The sequence below is a fragment of the Plectropomus leopardus genome, chromosome 12 (genome assembly GCF_026936395.1).
Source record: "Plectropomus leopardus strain MGB_pleo_1.0 chromosome 12, ASM2693639v1, whole genome shotgun sequence".
NCBI lineage: Eukaryota > Metazoa > Chordata > Actinopteri > Perciformes > Serranidae > Plectropomus > Plectropomus leopardus.
In genome coordinates, this window is record NC_142187.1 from 33,986,734 (window position 1) to 33,999,798 (window position 13,065).

Genomic DNA, 13,065 nt, shown 5'->3' on the forward strand with positions numbered 1-13,065 from the left:
TTTCAGGCATTTTTAGAACGGGTCAAAATTTGACATTTTCGCCATAGTATAGTATGTGATTTTTTCCCATTTTTTCACCATCCTAAATTATTACATTTTAAGCCTTTTTGGGCCATTGTTTCCACTTTATATACTATGTTGAGTCTCTGCATGCTAGAATATGTCATTTTCAGGCATTTTTAGAACGGGTCAAAATTTGACATTTTCGCCATAGTATAGTATGCGATTTTTGGCAATTTTTTCAACATGCTAAATTATGACATTTTAAGCCTTTTTTGCTTCTTATTTCCACTTTGTAGACTATGTTGCATCTCTGAGCTATAATATGTCATTTTCAGGCATTTTAGAACGGGTCAAAATTTGACATTTTCGCTATAGTATAGTATGCGATTTTTCCCAATTTTTCCAACATGCTAAATTATGATTTTTTAAGCTTTTTTGGGCCATTGTTTCCACTTTATATAATATTTTGCATCTCTACAAGCTATAATATGTCATTTTCAGGTATTTTTGGGACGGGTCAAAATTTGACATTTTCGCCATAGTATAGTATGCGATTTTTGGCAATTTTTTCAACATGCTAAATTATGACATTTTAAGCCTTTTTTGCTTCTTATTTCCACTTTGTAGACTATGTTGCATCTCTACGAGCTATAATATGTCATTTTCAGGCATTTTTAGAACGGGTCAAAATTTGACATTTTCGCCATAGTATAGTATGCGATTTTTTCCCCATTTTTTCACCATCCTAAATTATGACATTTTAAGCCTTTTTTGGTCTTTGTTTCTACTTTGTATACTATGTTGCATCTCTACAAGCTATAATATGTCATTTTCAGGCATTTTTAGAACGGGTCAAAATTTGACATTTTCGCCATAGTATAGTATGCGATTTTTTCCCCATTTATTCACCATCCTAAATTATTACATTTTAAGCCTTTTTGGTCTTTGCTTCCACTTTGTATACTATGTTGCGTGTCTACAAGCTATAATATGTCATTTTCAGGCATTTTTAGAACGGGTCAAAATTTGACATTTTCGCCATAGTATAGTATGCGATTTTTCCCCATTTTTCACCATCCTAAATTATTACATTTTAAGCCTTTTGGGCCATTGTTTCCACTTTATATACTATGTTGAGTCTCTGCATGCTAGAATATGTCATTTTCAGGCATTTTTAGAACGGGTCAAAATTTGACATTTTCGCCATAGTATAGTATGCGATTTTTGGCAATTTTTTCAACATGCTAAATTATGACATTTTAAGCCTTTTTTGCTTCTTATTTCCACTTTGTAGACTATGTTGCATCTCTACGAGCTATAATATGTCATTTTCAGGCATTTTTAGAACGGGTCAAAATTTGACATTTTCGCTATAGTATAGTATGCGATTTTTCCCAATTTTTCCAACATGCTAAATTATGATTTTTTAAGCTTTTTTGGGCCATTGTTTCCACTTTATATAATATTTTGCATCTCTACAAGCTATAATATGTCATTTTCAGGTATTTTTGGGACGGGTCAAAATTTGACATTTTCGCCATAGTATAGTATGCGATTTTTGGCAATTTTTTCAACATGCTAAATTATGACATTTTAAGCCTTTTTTGCTTCTTATTTCCACTTTGTAGACTATGTTGCATCTCTACGAGCTATAATATGTCATTTTCAGGCATTTTTAGAACGGGTCAAAATTTGACATTTTCGCCATAGTATAGTATGCGATTTTTTCCCCATTTTTTCACCATCCTAAATTATGACATTTTAAGCCTTTTTTGGTCTTTGTTTCTACTTTGTATACTATGTTGCATCTCTACAAGCTATAATATGTCATTTTCAGGCATTTTTAGAACGGGTCAAAATTTGACATTTTCGCCATAGTATAGTATGCGATTTTTTCCCCATTTATTCACCATCCTAAATTATTACATTTTAAGCCTTTTTGGTCTTTGCTTCCACTTTGTATACTATGTTGCGTGTCTACAAGCTATAATATGTCATTTTCAGGCATTTTTAGAACGGGTCAAAATTTGACATTTTCGCCATAGTATAGTATGCGATTTTTTCCCCATTTTTTCACCATCCTAAATTATTACATTTTAAGCCTTTTTGGGCCATTGTTTCCACTTTATATACTATGTTGAGTCTCTGCAAGCTAGAATATGTCATTTTCAGGCATTTTTAGAACGGGTCAAAATTTGACATTTTCGCCATAGTATAGTATGCGAATTTTGCCCAATTTTTCCAACCTGCTAAATTATCATTTTTTTGGACTTTTTTGGTCTTTGTTTCCACTTTGTATACTATGTTGCGTCTCTACAAGCTATAATATGTCATTTTCAGGCATGTTTGGGACGGGTCAAAATTTGACATTTTCGCCATAGTATAGTATGCGATTTTTCCCCATTTTTTCAACATGCTAAATTATTACATTTTAAGCCTTTTTGGGCCATTGTTTCCACTATATATACTATGTTGAGTCTCTGCAAGCTTGAATATGTCATTTTCAGGCATTTTTAGAACGGGTCAAAATTTGACATTTTCGCCATAGTATAGTATGTGATTTTTGGCAATTTTTTCAACATGCTAAATTATGACATTTTAAGCCTTTTTTGGTTCTTATTTCCACTTTGTAGACTATGTTGCATCTCTGAGCTATAATATGTCATTTTCAGGCATTTTAGAACGGGTCAAAATTTGACATTTTCGCCATAGTATAGTATGTGATTTTTGGCAATTTTTTCAACATGCTAAATTATGACTTTTTAAGCATTTTTGGGCTATTGTGTCCACTTTATAAACTATGTTGCATCTCTACTAGCTATAATATGTCATTTTCAGGCATTTTTAGAACGGGTCAAAATTTGACATTTTTGCCATAGTATAGTATGCGAATTTTTCCCAATTTTTTCACCATCCTAAATTATTACATTTTAAGCCTTTTTGGTCTTTGCTTCCACTTTGTATACTATGTTGCGTGTCTACAAGCTATAATATGTCATTTTCAGGCATTTTTAGAACGGGTCAAAATTTGACATTTTCGCCATAGTATAGTATGCGATTTTTTCCCCATTTTTTCACCATCCTAAATTATGACATTTTAAGCCTTTTTTGGTCTTTGTTTCTACTTTGTATACTATGTTGCATCTCTACAAGCTATAATATGTCATTTTCAGGCATTTTTAGAACGGGTCAAAATTTGACATTTTTGCCATAGTATAGTATGCGAATTTTTCCCCATTTTTTCACCATCCTAAATTATTACATTTTAAGCCTTTTTGGTCTTTGCTTCCACTTTGTATACTATGTTGCGTGTCTACAAGCTATAATATGTCATTTTCAGGCATTTTTAGAACGGGTCAAAATTTGACATTTTCGCCATAGTATAGTATGCGATTTTTTCCCCATTTTTTCACCATCCTAAATTATTACATTTTAAGCCTTTTTGGCCCATTGTTTCCACTTTGTATACTATGTTGAGTCTCTGCAAGCTAGAATATGTCATTTTTAGGCATGTTTGGGATGGGTCAAAATTTGACATTTTCACCATAGTATAGTATGCGAATTTTTCCCAATTTTTCCAACCTGCTAAATTATCATTTTTGGGACTTTTTGGTGTTTCTTTCACGTTGTATACTATGTTGCGTCTCAACTAGCTATAATATGTCATTTTCAGGCATGTTTGGGACGGGTCAAAATTTGACATTTTCGCCATAGTATAGTATGCGATTTTTCCCCATTTTTTCAACATGCTAAATTATTACATTTTAAGCCTTTTTGGGCCATTGTTTCCACTATATATACTATGTTGAGTCTCTGCAAGCTTGAATATGTCATTTTCAGGCATTTTTAGAACGGGTCAAAATTTGACATTTTCGCCATAGTATAGTATGCGATTTTTTCCCCATTTATTCACCATCCTAAATTATGATTTTTTAAGCTTTTTTGGGCCATTGTTTCCACTTTATATAATATTTTGCATCTCTACAAGCTATAATATGTCATTTTCAGGCATTTTTAGAACAGGTCAAAATTTGACATTTTCGCCATAGTATAGTATGCTTGAATTTTTCCCAATTTTTCAACATACTAAATTATTACATTTTAAGCGCTTTTTTGGTTCTTATTTACACTTTGTAGACTATTTTGCGTCTCTCTGAGCTATAATATGTAATTTTCAGGCATTTTTAGAACGGGTCAAAATTTGACATTTTCGCCATAGTATAGTATGCGAATTTTTCCCAATTTTTCCAACTTGCTAAAGATCATATTTTTGGACTTTTTTGGTCTTTGTTTCCACTTTGTAGACTATTTTGCGTCTCGACAAGCCATAATATGTCATTTTCAGGCATGTTTGGGATGGGTCAAAATTTGACATTTTCGCCATAGTATAGTATGCGATTTTTTCACATTTTGTCAACATGCTAAATTATTAAATTTTAAGCCTTTTTGGGCCAGTGTTTCCACTTTATATACTATGTTGAGTCTCTGCAAGCTAGAATATGTCATTTTCAGGCATTTTTACAACGGGTAAAAATTTGACATTTTCGCCATAGTATAGTATGCGAATTTTTCCCAATTTTTCCAACATGCTAAATTATGATGTTTTAAGCTTTTTTGGGCAATTGTTTCCACTTTATATAATATTTCGCGTCTCTACAAGCTAGAATATGTCATTTTCAGGTATTTTTGGGACGGGTCAAAATTTGACATTTTCGCCATAGTATAGTATGCGATTTTTGGCAATTTTTTCAACATGCTAAATTATGACATTTTAAGCCTTTTTTGCTTCTTATTTCCACTTTGTAGACTATGTTGCATCTCTACGAGCTATAATATGTCATTTTCAGGCATTTTTAGAACGGGTCAAAATTTGACATTTTCGCTATAGTATAGTATGCGATTTTTCCCAATTTTTCCAACATGCTAAATTATGATTTTTTAAGCTTTTTTGGGCCATTGTTTCCACTTTATATAATATTTTGCATCTCTACAAGCTATAATATGTCATTTTCAGGTATTTTTGGGACGGGTCAAAATTTGACATTTTCGCCATAGTATAGTATGCGATTTTTTCCCCATTTTTTCACCATCCTAAATTATGACATTTTAAGCCTTTTTTGGTCTTTGTTTCTACTTTGTATACTATGTTGCATCTCTACAAGCTATAATATGTCATTTTCAGGCATTTTTAGAACGGGTCAAAATTTGACATTTTCGCCATAGTATAGTATGCGAATTTTTCCCAATTTTTCCAACCTGCGAAATTATCATTTTTTGGGACTTTTTTGGTGTTTCTTTCTACTTTGTATACTATGTTGCGTCTCAACTAGCTATAATATGTCATTTTCAGGCATGTTTGGGACGGGTCAAAATTTGACATTTTCGCCATAGTATAGTATGCGATTTTTGGCAATTTTTTCAACATGCTAATTTATGACATTTTAAGCCTTTTTTGGTTCTTATTTCCACTTTGTAGACTATGTTGCGTCTCTACAAGCTATGATATGTCATTTTCAGGCATTTTTAGAACGGGTCAAAATTTGACATTTTCGCCATAGTATAGTATGCGATTTTTTCCCCATTTTTTCACCATCTTAAATTATGACATTTTAAGCCTTTTTGGCCATTGTTTCTACTTTGTATACTATGTTGCATCTCTACTAGCTATAATATGTCATTTTCAGGCATTTTTAGAACAGGTCAAAATTTGACATTTTCGCCATAGTATAGTATGCGATTTTTTCCCCATTTATTCACCATCCTAAATTATTACATTTTAAGCCTTTTTGGTCTTTGCTTCCACTTTGTATACTATGTTGCGTGTCTACAAGCTATAATATGTCATTTTCAGGCATTTTTAGAACGGGTCAAAATTTGACATTTTTGCCATAGTATAGTATGCGAATTTTTCCCCATTTTTTCACCATCCTAAATTATTACATTTTAAGCCTTTTGGGGCCATTGTTTCCACTTTATATACTATGTTGAGTCTCTGCGAGCTATAATATGTCATTTTCAGGCATTTTTAGAACGGGTCAAAATTTGACATTTTCGCCATAGTATAGTATGCGATTTTTCCCCCATTTATTCACCATGCTAAATTATGATGTTTTAAGCTTTTTTGGGCCATTGTTTCCACTTTATATAATATTTTGCGTCTCTACAAGCTATAATATGTCATTTTCAGGCATTTTTAGAACGGGTCAAAATTTGACATTTTCGCCATAGTATAGTATGCGAATTTTTCCCAATTTTCTCAACATACTAAATTATTACATTTTAAGCGTTTTTTGGTTCTTATTTACACTTTGTAGACTATTTTGCGTCTCTACGAGCTATAATATGTAATTTTCAGGCATTTTTAGAACGGGTCAAAATTTGACATTTTCGCCATAGTATAGTATGCGAATTTTTCCCAATTTTTCCAACTTGCTAAAGATCATATTTTTGGACTTTTTTGGTCTTTGTTTCCACTTTGTAGACTATTTTGCGTCTCGACAAGCCATAATATGTCATTTTCAGGCATGTTTGGGATGGGTCAAAATTTGACATTTTCGCCATAGTATAGTATGCGATTTTTTCCCATTTTTTCAACATGCTAAATTATTACATTTTAAGCCTTTTTGGGCCATTGTTTCCACTTTATATACTATGTTGAGTCTCTGCAAGCTATAATATGTCATTTTCAGGCATTTTTAGAACGGGTAAAAATTTGACATTTTCATATAGTATAGTATGCGAATTTTTCCCAATTTTTCCAACATGCTAAATTATGATTTTTTAAGCCTTTTTGGGCCATTGTTTCCACTTTATATAATATTTTGCATCTCTACAAGCTATAATATGTCATTTTCAGGTATTTTTGGGACGGGTCAAAATTTGACATTTTCGCCATAGTATAGTATGCGATTTTTGGCAATTTTTTCAACATGCTAAATTATGACATTTTAAGCCTTTTTTGCTTCTTATTTCCACTTTGTAGACTATGTTGCATCTCTACGAGCTATAATATGTCATTTTCAGGCATTTTTAGAATGGGTCAAAATTTGACATTTTCGCCATAGTATAGTATGCGATTTTTTCCCCATTTTTTCACCATCCTAAATTATGACATTTTAAGCCTTTTTTGGTCTTTGTTTCTACTTTGTATACTATGTTGCATCTCTACAAGCTATAATATGTCATTTTCAGGCATTTTTAGAACGGGTCAAAATTTGACATTTTCGCCATAGTATAGTATGCGATTTTTTCCCCATTTATTCACCATCCTAAATTATTACATTTTAAGCCTTTTTGGTCTTTGCTTCCACTTTGTATACTATGTTGCGTGTCTACAAGCTATAATATGTCATTTTCAGGCATTTTTAGAACGGGTCAAAATTTGACATTTTCGCCATAGTATAGTATGCGATTTTTTCCCCATTTTTTCACCATCCTAAATTATTACATTTTAAGCCTTTTTGGGCCATTGTTTCCACTTTATATACTATGTTGAGTCTCTGCAAGCTAGAATATGTCATTTTCAGGCATTTTTAGAACGGGTCAAAATTTGACATTTTCGCCATAGTATAGTATGCGAATTTTTCCCAATTTTTCCAACCTGCGAAATTATCATTTTTTGGGACTTTTTTGGTGTTTCTTTCTACGTTGTATACTATGTTGCGTCTCAACTAGCTATAATATGTCATTTTCAGGCATGTTTGGGACGGGTCAAAATTTGACATTTTCGCCATAGTATAGTATGCGATTTTTCCCCATTTTTTCAACATGCTAAATTATTACATTTTAAGCCTTTTTGGGCCATTGTTTCCACTATATATACTATGTTGAGTCTCTGCAAGCTTGAATATGTCATTTTCAGGCATTTTTAGAACGGGTCAAAATTTGACATTTTCGCCATAGTATAGTATGCGATTTTTTCCCCATTTATTCACCATCCTAAATTATGATTTTTTAAGCTTTTTTGGGCCATTGTTTCCACTTTATATAATATTTTGCATCTCTACAAGCTATAATATGTCATTTTCAGGCATTTTAGAACAGGTCAAAATTTGACATTTTCGCCATAGTATAGTATGCGAATTTTTCCCAATTTTTTCAACATACTAAATTATTACATTTTAAGCGTTTTTTGGTTCTTATTTACACTTTGTAGACTATTTTGCGTCTCTACGAGCTATAATATGTAATTTTCAGGCATTTTTAGAACGGGTCAAAATTTGACATTTTCGCCATAGTATAGTATGCGAATTTTTCCCAATTTTTCCAACTTGCTAAAGATCATATTTTTGGACTTTTTTGGTCTTTGTTTCCACTTTGTAGACTATTTTGCGTCTCGACAAGCCATAATATGTCATTTTCAGGCATGTTTGGGATGGGTCAAAATTTGACATTTTCGCCATAGTATAGTATGTATTTTTTTCACATTTTTTCAACATGCTAAATTATTAAATTTTAAGCCTTTTTGGGCCAGTGTTTCCACTTTATATACTATGTTGAGTCTCTGCAAGCTAGAATATGTCATTTTCAGGCATTTTACAACGGGTAAAAATTTGACATTTTCGCCATAGTATAGTATGCGATTTTTGCCAATTTTTTCAACATGCTAAATTATGACATTTTAAGCCTTTTTTGGGCCATTGTTTCCACTTTATATAATATTTTGCATCTCTACAAGCTATAATATGTCATTTTCAGGTATTTTTGGGACGGGTCAAAATTTGACATTTTCGCCATAGTATAGTATGCGATTTTTGGCAATTTTTTCAACATGCTAAATTATGACATTTTAAGCCTTTTTTGCTTCTTATTTCCACTTTGTAGACTATGTTGCATCTCTACGAGCTATAATATGTCATTTTCAGGCATTTTTAGAACGGGTCAAAATTTGACATTTTCGCTATAGTATAGTATGCGATTTTTCCCAATTTTTCCAACATGCTAAATTATGATTTTTTAAGCTTTTTTGGGCCATTGTTTCCACTTTATATAATATTTTGCATCTCTACAAGCTATAATATGTCATTTTCAGGTATTTTTGGGACGGGTCAAAATTTGACATTTTCGCCATAGTATAGTATGCGATTTTTTCCCCATTTTTTCACCATCCTAAATTATGACATTTTAAGCCTTTTTGGTCTTTGTTTCTACTTTGTATACTATGTTGCGTGTCTACAAGCTAGAATATGTCATTTTCAGCCATTTTTAGAACGGGTCAAAATTTGACATTTTCGCCATAGTATAGTATGCGATTTTTTCCCCATTTTTTCACCATCCTAAATTATTACATTTTAAGCCTTTTTGGGCCATTGTTTCCACTTTATATACTATGTTGAGTCTCTGCAAGCTAGAATATGTCATTTTCAGGCATTTTTAGAACGGGTCAAAATTTGACATTTTCGCCATAGTATAGTATGCGAATTTTTCCCAATTTTTCCAACCTGCGAAATTATCATTTTTTGGGACTTTTTTGGTGTTTCTTTCTACTTTGTATACTATGTTGCGTCTCAACTAGCTATAATATGTCATTTTCAGGCATGTTTGGGACGGGTCAAAATTTGACATTTTCGCCATAGTATAGTATGCGATTTTTCCCCATTTTTTCAACATGCTAAATTATTACATTTTAAGCCTTTTTGGGCCATTGTTTCCACTATATATACTATGTTGAGTCTCTGCAAGCTTGAATATGTCATTTTCAGGCATTTTTAGAACGGGTCAAAATTTGACATTTTCGCCATAGTATAGTATGCGATTTTTTCCCCATTTTTTCACCATCCTAAATTATGATTTTTAAGCTTTTTTGGGCCATTGTTTCCACTTTATATAATATTTTGCATCTCTACAAGCTATAATATGTCATTTTCAGGCATTTTTAGAACAGGTCAAAATTTGACATTTTCGCCATAGTATAGTATGCGAATTTTTCCCAATTTTTTCAACATACTAAATTATTACATTTTAAGCGTTTTTTGGTTCTTATTTACACTTTGTAGACTATTTTGCGTCTCTACGAGCTATAATATGTAATTTTCAGGCATTTTTAGAACGGGTCAAAATTTGACATTTTCGCCATAGTATAGTATGCGAATTTTTCCCAATTTTTCCAACTTGCTAAAGATCATATTTTTGGACTTTTTTGGTCTTTGTTTCCACTTTGTAGACTATTTTGCGTCTCGACAAGCCATAATATGTCATTTTCAGGCATGTTTGGGATGGGTCAAAATTTGACATTTTCGCCATAGTATAGTATGCGATTTTTTCACATTTTGTCAACATGCTAAATTATTAAATTTTAAGCCTTTTTGGGCCAGTGTTTCCACTTTATATACTATGTTGAGTCTCTGCAAGCTAGAATATGTCATTTTCAGGCATTTTTACAACGGGTAAAAATTTGACATTTTCGCCATAGTATAGTATGCGAATTTTTCCCAATTTTTCCAACATGCTAAATTATGATTTTTTAAGCCTTTTTGGGCCATTGTTTCCACTTTATATAATATTTTGCATCTCTACAAGCTATAATATGTCATTTTCAGGTATTTTTGGGACGGGTCAAAATTTGACATTTTCGCCATAGTATAGTATGCGATTTTTGGCAATTTTTTCAACATGCTAAATTATGACATTTTAAGCCTTTTTTGCTTCTTATTTCCACTTTGTAGACTATGTTGCATCTCTACGAGCTATAATATGTCATTTTCAGGCATTTTTAGAATGGGTCAAAATTTGACATTTTCGCCATAGTATAGTATGCGATTTTTTCCCCATTTTTTCACCATCCTAAATTATGACATTTTAAGCCTTTTTTGGTCTTTGTTTCTACTTTGTATACTATGTTGCATCTCTACAAGCTATAATATGTCATTTTCAGGCATTTTTAGAACGGGTCAAAATTTGACATTTTCGCCATAGTATAGTATGCGATTTTTTCCCCATTTATTCACCATCCTAAATTATTACATTTTAAGCCTTTTTGGTCTTTGCTTCCACTTTGTATACTATGTTGCGTGTCTACAAGCTATAATATGTCATTTTCAGGCATTTTTAGAACGGGTCAAAATTTGACATTTTCGCCATAGTATAGTATGTGATTTTTTCCCATTTTTTCAACATGCTAAATTATTACATTTTAAGCCTTTTTGGGCCATTGTTTCCACTATATATACTATGTTGAGTCTCTGCATGCTAGAATATGTCATTTTCAGGCATTTTTAGAATGGGTCAAAATTTGACATTTTCGCCATAGTATAGTATGCGATTTTTTCCCAATTTTTTCAACATACTAAATTATTACATTTTAAGCGTTTTTTGGTTCTTATTTACACTTTGTAGACTATTTTGCGTCTCTACAAGCTATAATATGTAATTTTCAGGCATTTTTAGAACGGGTCAAAATTTGACATTTTCGCCATAGTATAGTATGCGAATTTTTCCCAATTTTTCCAACTTGCTAAAGATAATTTTTTTGGACTTTTTTGGTCTTTGTTTCCACTTTGTAGACTATTTTGCGTCTCGACAAGCCATAATATGTCATTTTCAGGCATGTTTGGGATGGGTCAAAATTTGACATTTTCGCCATAGTATAGTATGCGATTTTTTCCCATTTTGTCAACATGCTAAATTATTAAATTTTAAGCCTTTTTGGGCCAGTGTTTCCACATTATATACTATGTTGAGTCTCTGCAAGCTAGAATATGTCATTTTCAGGCATTTTTAGAATGGGTCAAAATTTGACATTTTCGCCATAGTATAGTATAGCGAATTTTTCCCCATTTTTCCAACATGCTAAATTATGATTTTTTAAGCTTTTTTGGGCCATTGTTTCCGCTTTATATAATATTTTGCGTCTCTACAAGCTCTAATATGTCATTTTCCGCCATTTTTGGAACGGGTCACAATTTGACATTTTCGCCATAGTATAGTATGCGATTTTTGGCAATTTTTTCAACATGCTAAATTATGACATTTTAAGCCTTTTTTGCTTCTTATTTCCACTTTGTAGACTATGTTGCATCTCTACGAGCTATAATATGTCATTTTCAGGCATTTTTAGAACGGGTCAAAATTTGACATTTTTGCCATAGTATAGTATGCGAATTTTTCCCCATTTTTTCACCATGCTAAATTATGATTTTTCAAGCATTTTTGGGCCATTGTTTCCACTTTATATAATATTTTGCGTCTCTACAAGCTATAATATGTCATTTTCAGGCATTTTTAGAACGGGTCAAAATTTGACATTTTCGCCATAGTATAGTATGCGAATTTTTCCCAATTTTTCCAACCTGCGAAATGATCATTTTTTGGGACTTTTTTGGTGTTTCTTTCTACTTTGTATACTATGTTGCTTCTCAAGAAGCTATAATATGTCATTTTCAGGCATGTTTGGGACGGGTCAAAATTTGACATTTTCGCCATAGTACAGTATGCGATTTTTTCCCAATTTTTCCAACATGCTAAATTATGATTTTTTAAACTTTTTTGGGCCATTGTTTCCACTTTATATAATATTTTGCGTCTCTACAAGCTATAATATGTCTATAATATAGTATAGTATGCGATTTTTTCCCCATTTTTTCACCATCCTAAATTATGACATTTTAAGCCTTTTTTGGTTTTTGTTTCTACTTTGTATACTATGTTGCATCTCTACTAGCTATAATATGTCATTTTCAGGCATTTTTAGAACGGGTCAAAATTTGACATTTTGACTAAGTATAGTATGCGAGTTTTTCCCCATTTATTCACCATCCTAAATTATTACATTTTAAGCCTTTTTGGGCCATTGTTTCCACTTTATATACTATGTTGAGTCTCTGCAAGCTAGAATATGTCATTTTCAGGCATTTTTAGAACGGGTCAAAATTTGACATTTTCGCCATAGTATAGTATGCGAATTTTTCCCAATTTTTCCCAATTTTTCCAACCTGCTAAATGATCATTTTTTTGGACTTTTTTGGTCTTTGTTTCCACTTTGTATACTATGTTGTGTCTCTACAAGCTATAATATGTAATTTTCAGGCATTTTTCAGAACGGGTCAAAAGTTGACATTTTCGCCA

The 13,065-nt window shown here is 32.0% G+C and overlaps 1 protein-coding gene across 1 annotated transcript in view; it reads right to left on the minus strand.

The window, feature by feature from the left end:
• The window catches only part of LOC121950930 (solute carrier organic anion transporter family member 5A1-like), a 75,585-nt gene that overhangs the window by 22,972 nt on the left and 39,548 nt on the right, over window positions 1–13,065 (minus strand). The gene's annotated exons all lie outside the window — the stretch shown is intronic.